At 33.8% G+C, this 8,902-nt stretch overlaps 2 pseudogenes; both read right to left on the minus strand.

Moving 5' to 3' along the window:
* Window positions 1–5,975: 5,975 nt before the first annotated feature.
* LOC149557409 (glycine dehydrogenase (decarboxylating), mitochondrial pseudogene) lies at window positions 5,976–6,628 on the minus strand (annotated as a pseudogene).
* Window positions 6,629–6,644: 16 nt separating this feature from the next.
* On the minus strand, window positions 6,645–7,408 carry LOC149557410 (glycine dehydrogenase (decarboxylating), mitochondrial pseudogene; annotated as a pseudogene).
* Between the last annotated feature and the right edge of the window lie 1,494 nt (window positions 7,409–8,902).

Genomic DNA, 8,902 nt, shown 5'->3' on the forward strand with positions numbered 1-8,902 from the left:
ATTTTTTTCCAATCACATTTTTATCTTTAGGCCTAGGTACAAGAGTCTAGGTTTTGTTCTTTTCAATTTTCTTTATTTCTTCATTCATAGTATCAATCCAACTTTCATTTTCCAATGCATCTTTGACATTTCTATTCTAGGTTCAAAATCAGCAAGTAAACAAGTACCTTTTAGCTTACTTCTTGTCATTGTACCTTCTAATTTATCACGAATAATCTGATCTGGCACATGATATTTTCTAACATACTTGGTTGATACAGGCTCCTTGCCTTTTGAATGAATTGCATTGTCATCCTCTTGAACTTCAACTTCAGGTTCTAGTTGCTCAGACTCAGTAGATATTTCCTCGATAGCTTCAAAATGTGACTCAAGTCCTTTTGACTCAATTTGAACTTCTTGCAACTAAGTGACTAAGGAAGACTTAGGAGTAGTAGTCTCTTGATTGACGGATGTGTCTGTAGTCCTCTAGTTCCTTTTTGCTTTCTTCTTTAGTCCTTTCTGCAAACTCATCAATTCTCACATGTGCACTTTCTATGATTTTATGAGTAGACAAATTCAAGCATCTATATGCCTTACTCTTGCAAGAATATCCTAAAAATATACCTTCATCACCTTTTACATCAAATTTTCTTTTTCTAGATTCTTTCAAAATATTCAAGATATAACATTTACTTCCAAATACTTTCAGGTAACTTACATTGGATTTGTAGCCATACCATAACTCATAAGGGGTTTTAAATGAGTCCTTCAACTATACTTGGTTTAAGGTATGAACTACAGTGCTGATAGCTTCCTTCCAATATTTGATAGCAATGTTATTTTCAATCATCAAAGTCCTTGCACAATCCATGATAGATCTATTCCTCTTTTCAACTATTCCATTCTGCTCGAGAGTTCTAGGGATTGATACCTATTTTTTGATTCCTCTTTCAATGTAGAAGTTATTGAATTCATTGGAGATGAATTCACCTCCTCTATTTGACCTTAAGAATTTCAATCTTTTCCCTATTTTCTTCTCTACTGTTTCCAAATACCATTTGAATTTCTCAAATTCTTTTGACTTCTCTCTTAAATACATAACAAACATCATTCTAGAGTAGTCATCAACAAAAAGAATAAATAATTTTTCTCTAGTATAGATTTCTATACCAATAGGTCTACACAAATTAGAATGCACAATTTCTAGAATATCTTCAGATTGATAGTTTTTTCTTTGAAAACTAGTCTTTCCCATTTTACCAATCTAACAATTCTTGCATAGACCAACATTAGGTTTCTTCAAACTAGGAATGCCTCTTACTTTCCTGAATTTTCTTATTTTCACCATGTTATCAAAATTTACATGACATAACCTTCTGTGCCATAACCAACTTTCTTCAACTTGAGCAATAAAACATGAGCATTCACCAAGATCAAGATAAAATAAGTAACCTTTTGTTTGTTTGCCTGATCCAATTATGAATTCCACCTTGAATCCAATGTTGATTAGTTGTGCCACATTGAATAGATTGTGTTTTAGTCCTTCAACCCAATAGGCATTATCACATACAAGTTCTTTTGTTAATGAGATTTGACCTCTCCCTTTTATGCAACAAGATTCATTGTTTCCAAACCTTACACTACCACCATCATAGTCTTCAAAGTGTTCAAACTTTGTTTTTTCTCCAGTCATATGATGTGAACATCCACTATCTATGATCCATGTATCATTTTTTCTCACATGAGAAATAAGTGCCATCTTATCTCCTTCATCATCATCATATTCATCTTTTACAGCAATGTAAACTATTTCATCCTCACTATTATCAAAATCCTTAGCCATAAAATAGAACTTCTTACCTTTGTCCTTGAATGATTTTAAATCCTTCTTGCCATTGCACTTGTGACCTTTCTTCTCATCTTTGCTTGCTTTATTTGGGCACCTAGCTAGAATATGACCAATTTCTTTACATGAAAAATAGATTAGGGGATCTTTACCTTTTTATTATCCTCTGTCTCTAGAATATTTCCTTGCAAGTAGAGTTTCAAAAACTTCAAGATCACTTTAAGAAATTTCCTCTCATTCTTCTTCACTCTCTGACTGAGTGTCCTTTATTTTCTTGCCTTCTTCCTTAAGTGAAAGCTTGGCCTCAAATGTAAATTCAATCTAGCTCAAAGGCTATCAATCTTCCTACCAAGGTATCCAAAGTTATCTTAAGATTTGTCTCACAGCTTCTTTCTTGAATTGTAGATACTCTAATTGCATAAATGGGAAGTAATGTTCTAAGAACTTTACTTACAATAGTTTCTTCCTTGATCTCTCCTCTAGAAGCTTTGATTGCACTAACACTTGCTTTGATCCTTTCAACATATTTGGCAATGTTTTTATCCTCTCTCATTCTCATCTAATCAAATTGTCCTCTAAGGCTTTATACTTTGGCTATCCTCACATTGTCATTACCACCATAGATATCTTTTAGCTTGTTCCACATTTCAAAGGTAATTTTGTAGTCCTTGATATCATCAAATTCCTCATAGCTTAAAGCATATGCAATGTCTATCATCATGGTTTTATGAGTCTTTTTCTCAGCAATGTCACCAACAGATAATGTACTAGAAGGAGTTGTGTATTCTTCATCAAGGTATTTCAATCTTGAATCATCAATGGAAGCCAAATGACATCTCATAAGACCCTACCATGCTAAAAAATTATCTCTATTAAGCCTTGGAATTTCTCTCTTGTAAGACATCCTGATCTTTAGCTTAGGTCCTTCAAAACCTTTCTTGCAAGCACCAAAATCTCTAATACCAACTGTTGGAAATATAGATGGAGTAACTGAGAGAGGGGGTGAATCAGTTACCACAAAAACAAATCCACAAATCCCTTAGATGTCTAATAGAACTATTTACTATTGTCACTCAGTAAACATACTGAAAATGCTATAACTCGATAAATGTAGTGTATGTTATACTTTAATAGATCTTAAACATTCACAGTGATTAGGATGCAAACATAAAAGAAATAACATGAACACATGAGACACCAAATTTAATGTGGAAACCCAATATGGTAAAAACCACCAAGTAACTAGCTATTAATTTTCACTCTTTTGAAGTGAGGCCTATTAGAAGCCAACCTGGTTAAAGGTTACAAAAAACATTATTAGGTGTGACCTTGTTAGAGGATTTAATCACACTATTAAGAGTGGCCTTGCAAGAGGTCTTAAAAAAATTCAATAGAACTATCACCTTGTTAGAGAATTTACAATCGGTTGTTAAACCAACTCTGTTAAGAGATTTTGGAATCACTGCTACAATGTTAAGAAAGTAACAATGAAATAACCTGAATGAGATGCAATTGAATTTTCTAATTATAAATCTCTGTTCTGCTTCACACTAGATCCTTCCTGATCAAATATAACTTTACTACTCCTCAAGGATATCTAACCATCCTTCAAATTCTCTCACACTTTCCTCTTCAAACAATCAATACACTTGCATACTCACTCATACACTAGAATCTCAACTTGACTTTATATTTATACCATACAAATTATTAAGTTGGCTCATTTACAAATTGCAATGACCAATAAACATTACCATAGTTGACTAGAATGAATACTTGAAATAATTAAACTTCATTTCTCAAATCAACAAAATCCTTCATTGGCTGACCTTGCTTGGTAAATATTGATCTTGAAATGATTTTCTATGTTAACCAATAGAAGCTTGGTTAACACTATGAGCTTGCAAAATTCTTTGGAAACCAAGTGAACTTGGTGAATACTAAATCTAACCAACTTTCCTTCATTAACCATGAGAGCTCAGTTAACACTACCTTTAGCTAGAATTTCCTTCGACACCCAAGTGAGCTTGGTAGACACTAAATTCATAGAGTAATCTCTAGGAATGCTCAATAGACACAAAAAATTACCTTGCTAAACAAGTGAACTTGGTAAGCATTGGAAAACAACTGGTATGACATTTGTGCAACATCAAAGACAACACACAATTTAGACAATTGTATCCAACACCCATATCATCTCTGATATGAAAAAGAGGGATTTGCACCTATGTTGTGCATTGTCTAGGTCTATGTTGCTACTATGGGGGCTGCCATAGTTCCTACACTAGTTGCGCAGGCACTACCAATCCCACTAGATCTATGAACTAAGGCAAGTCATGACTCACAAAATGATCCATCTATGATAGAGTCATCCCCCATATTCAACTACGACCATGTAATCTGAATGCACCATTGCAATGGAGCATGCATCAATCATGGATCTCCCAATGTCAAATTTGATAGACCACCCATTCTCTACCTCCAAGGTGAAGTGAGTGTAGGTCCAGTACTCCTATGATATGTCTTGTGGTCAACCATACTACTACCACATGCATGTCAAAGGAAATCTCTCGATCACCTAGATCAAGTGACCAATTAGTCACCAAGAGGAAAACATATCCCTAAGCTCTACTGAAGCATCATCCACTACTACATCTGAGACCATTTTTTGACCATTGAAGATCAAAATTTTGACTCATTTTTTAACCACACTTCGACCAACATTGACCAACTCATTGGTCGGAATTTTTTCAGTCGAAATTTTGACCAACTGACCGGTTGGTCAAAATTTTGACCAAAGTATTGGTCAAAAAATGTTCACAGCCATGGTGCAAACTCTGTCTGGAATTGGTCAAAATTTCGACCACTGAAGGTGGAAAATGTCGACAAGAAAGGTAGAAATTTTGACCATTGAAGGTAGAAAATGTTGACCAAGAAAGGTAGAAATTTTGACCATTGAAGGTTGAAAATGTGACCAAGAAAGGTAGAAAATTTGACCAATGAAGGTCAAAAATTTTGTCCATTGAAACTAGAAATTTCGACCAATGAAGGTCAAAAGTTTTTACCAATGAAGGTAGAAATTTCTACCAATAAAGGTCAAAAAGTTTGACCATTGAAGGTAGAAATTTCTACCAATGCCTGGGTAAAATTTTTTTTTCAGGCATTCTATAAAATAGTTCACATGCCTTGCATATGATATGAAATTTTGCATGCATCATACACTCTCATCCAACTGATGATGGATTAGGGAGAGTGATCTAAAACAATGGCACTAAAAAACACAATCAAATCCAAAATAAACTTGCATTACAAATGGATTGTGGAAATCTGATATTGTTGATTACTTAAACCTGCATATATGTTTAAGTTGTGATTGTCCTGGTAGACATGCATGCAAAATCAACAGTATCAGATTTCCACAATCCATTTGTAATGCAAGTTCATTTTGGATTTGATTGTGTGTTTTTTAGCATCATCATTTCAGATCACTCTCCGTAATCCATCATTAGCTGAATGAGAGAGTGCAGGATGCATGCAAAATGTCATATCATATGCAAGGCATGTGAACTATTTTATAGAATACCTGAAAAATATCGACAGCAACTAATCAAACTGTCATAAACACCTATAGTAACTAATATGCTTGTTCATTAATATGCCTGATACAATAAGTAAACTTGGCAACTATGCACAACAAGTTATACACTAAAGAGATTTGACATGGACTATCCACTCTAATTTGTGGAAGCTCCCCTGATAGTGCATTTGAAATATCTGTAGGTAACTCCAAAATTAAGTTGTGGGATCATATCAATGGTTGTTAGTCAAAATTTTCTCTTGAATAGGGTTGTGAGGATATTTTTCTAGCATTTGGTTCCTAATTTACTCAAGAATTGGGGTCTGATAATATTGTCTTACAAATTGTTTATTTTACAATGGAGTTGTATCTTCTATTTTATTCCTGAGTAATAGAAGTTTATCTAACCCTGAGATGATCAAATCCACTTGATAAAGGTTAATCTCTCTTTAAGTTTTGCACTATTTCTATATTAGGAATAAGTCAATTCTTGAACTATCTACGACTATTGATTGCCTTGTGTTTCTTTTTATTCCTGTCAGAGCCTTCATTTAACTCTATCTACCCTGCTTGTCATTCCAAAACATAAGGATTTATAATTTTTTCTCTATACATATTATCTTCCATAAAACTAGTATGTTTAATGTCCATTTTCCCATTCTCAATTTCTGTAATCTCCCTTTTTATTGATATTGGTAGAATCATGGTTGAGCCCCATGGTTCTATTGATATCATATCAAGTGGTTGTGGATTCCCTTCAGGAGTAGTAATTCCATTTATTGGTACCAGAGGTTGTGATGGTAAAAATGGTGCCAAATGCTTCTTTACTCCTATAGGCCCCATACCAGAATGTAGAATGTAGAATGTCTTGTAAAGATTGAGATGGCATACATCTACTCCAATTCAACTCGAGCTAGTTAGTCCAACCTGCACATTCATGTTTGTACCATCCATGTACACTTGACTATCATTGTCATGAATGATTTAACATATCTTATTTAATACCCTCCTCATACACACCATGCATTGAAGGATAGGTAATCATAAGTGCTACAAGGTTTCCTTGTTTTCCTCTACATCCTTCATTTTCTTTAGCAACAGTTCAAACAACAATAATTTTCATTCCACACATTGTAGCACTTGCAGGATTCATTCCATGAGTTGAGACAGTAATGATAGAAGTTTTGATGCCCATCTCCCCTTGCTTAATGATAAGCATATAACATTTACAATATCAAGGAATGGAGCATCCTCAACATTAATAGTGCCTAATTTCTTTAATCCACTAATAAATGCTCCCGCCAAACCATGTACACATTCTACATTTTTTTTCAATCCTGCCAGACCATGATAAATTGCATACATAGAAGATATATTGTAATTAATGCCTGTATCATGTAGATATTTCTAGTGGCATTATCTTGCTTGATGTGTTGCTCCCTTGTCTACATTTCCATCCTTAGCATAGGATTCCTATGGGAATCCACATTAACTCCAATAATCCTCCCAGGCATCATTCATTTTTACTCTTAAGATGTAACCAAGCAATATAAATGAGGGGCCCCCATAGTCCAGGGGGACACCAAATCTTTGAGAAGACCCAAAGATGATATCCACCCCAAATTCCTTAGGAGGCTTCAGTATTGTTAGTGTAGAAAAATCAGAGGCCATGACAACCTTCACACCATTAGCATGAACATTCTTAACAAAATAAGAGTAATCAATAACTTCCCTCTCTATCCTAGGGTGTTGAACAAGCACCCCACAAACATCCTTGGAACTATAATCAAAGTACTTTAGATCAGATTTCATGACATTCAACCCCAACCAACCTACCCTTATATGGCACACATCAAATGTCTAAGGATGAGAGTTACTAAAAATGATAGAAGTCTTATTATTATCTTTGGCCATATCATTACATATCACAATAGCCTCAAAACTAGTAGTGGCCTCGTCCAAAAGAAAATCATTTGACACAGGAGCCTAGTAAGATCTAATATCATGTTCTAGTGATTCAAAAAAGATTCTAGTATATCATGGAAACCATGTTAGGAGGGGACAAGGGATGATGATGGGGCTGAAACCTAGGATAAATTATACTCTATTAAAAGTATTAACTTATTACAAATAGGGATGCACTTGCATTTAGGCACAATCTCTAGAGCTCACTGCTCAATTAAAAAAATGTCTTACTGCCTTACATATATGGACAACAACTCATAGTTCACAAAGTGCTTGATATCATCCTCTTCATGCATGTTCAATTTCATTGAAGCTCATTTGATTCCACTCATTCATGTTCACAAGATCATCGATGTATGGCTTGCATCCACACACACACCACACACACTTCAGTCATAAACAATTACATTCATTCATATAATTCATCAACCTTGTAGAAGAAAACAAGGAAATTATTAGAAATATGAAAACATCAGGAAAATAAATAAATTACAACCTTTATCTAATGGCTTCAGTAGAGACTTGAAGTAGGTCATCTCCAAACCAATCTAAGTTCTCTTTATACAATTCAATTGGGAGACTATCTGCTGTTGGGGTCTTTTCATCATTCAACTTTTGAATTGCATTTACTGTTTCTTATTCTGATACAGTTTAAATATTAATTATTTCTGCAATATCATCTATAATCTTACTGTGAATTATATTTTTGCTTAGATCTCTTGCACTATGTCCTTGAAATGAGAAAAGTATCTTATAGAATAGAAAAAGTTCTTCTCTATCACTTTAAGATCACTTAGCAATTTATTATCAGCTCATATATAGTCAACTTGTTCTCAGACATTCTTAACTTTCATACATCTGAAGAAGAGTTTTGAACTCTTATCGCCATTGTTAAGTCAATTTATTTTGGCTCTTACTCTTAATCCTTGTATATTTTTAGCATGTAGATTTCTCAATAATTTTTTTGCTATGATTAACCCCTCATTCAATTTTGAGTTATTGGGGTCATTTGAATCTTCTTCTCTAGTTTGAACAGATCTTTCTGAAGGTCATTTTCTATTTTCCTATTGTCTAAGGTTGTTCTTTTGTCCAATAGTTTGAAATATAGTGGCCAAATTTTTATTGTTGTCATTCCATATTTTAATTGCATTTTTATCTTATAAAGTCCATCTGTTAATTTCCTTGGTGGTAGAGATTGGGTAATTGCAATTGTCTTTTAGTAAATTGGTGTTTTGAAGGAATTTATCTTTCTTTTCATTGTCCTAATGTTGATCATTAGATATATGAATCTTACAGTAGCAATAATGATGATCAGATAAAGAACAAGGGATAGCCTTGACACTACATTCATGATAGTCTGATCGAAGCTAAAAAAATCTTTGTTGCAATAAAATATATCCAATCTGCAATATATCCTTATACTTACCTTTTGGAAATTACACCCAGTAAACCAATTATTTTGGTTTTCTTTTCTATATCCTTCAAGAGGATCGAATAGGTTGAGCTTAATTTTCATTTTATTCTATTAACAGTTT

Source organism: Cupressus sempervirens, chromosome 5 (assembly GCF_028749045.1).
Source record: "Cupressus sempervirens isolate cs-2001-9-10 chromosome 5, ASM2874904v1, whole genome shotgun sequence".
Classification (NCBI taxonomy): domain Eukaryota; kingdom Viridiplantae; phylum Streptophyta; class Pinopsida; order Cupressales; family Cupressaceae; genus Cupressus; species Cupressus sempervirens.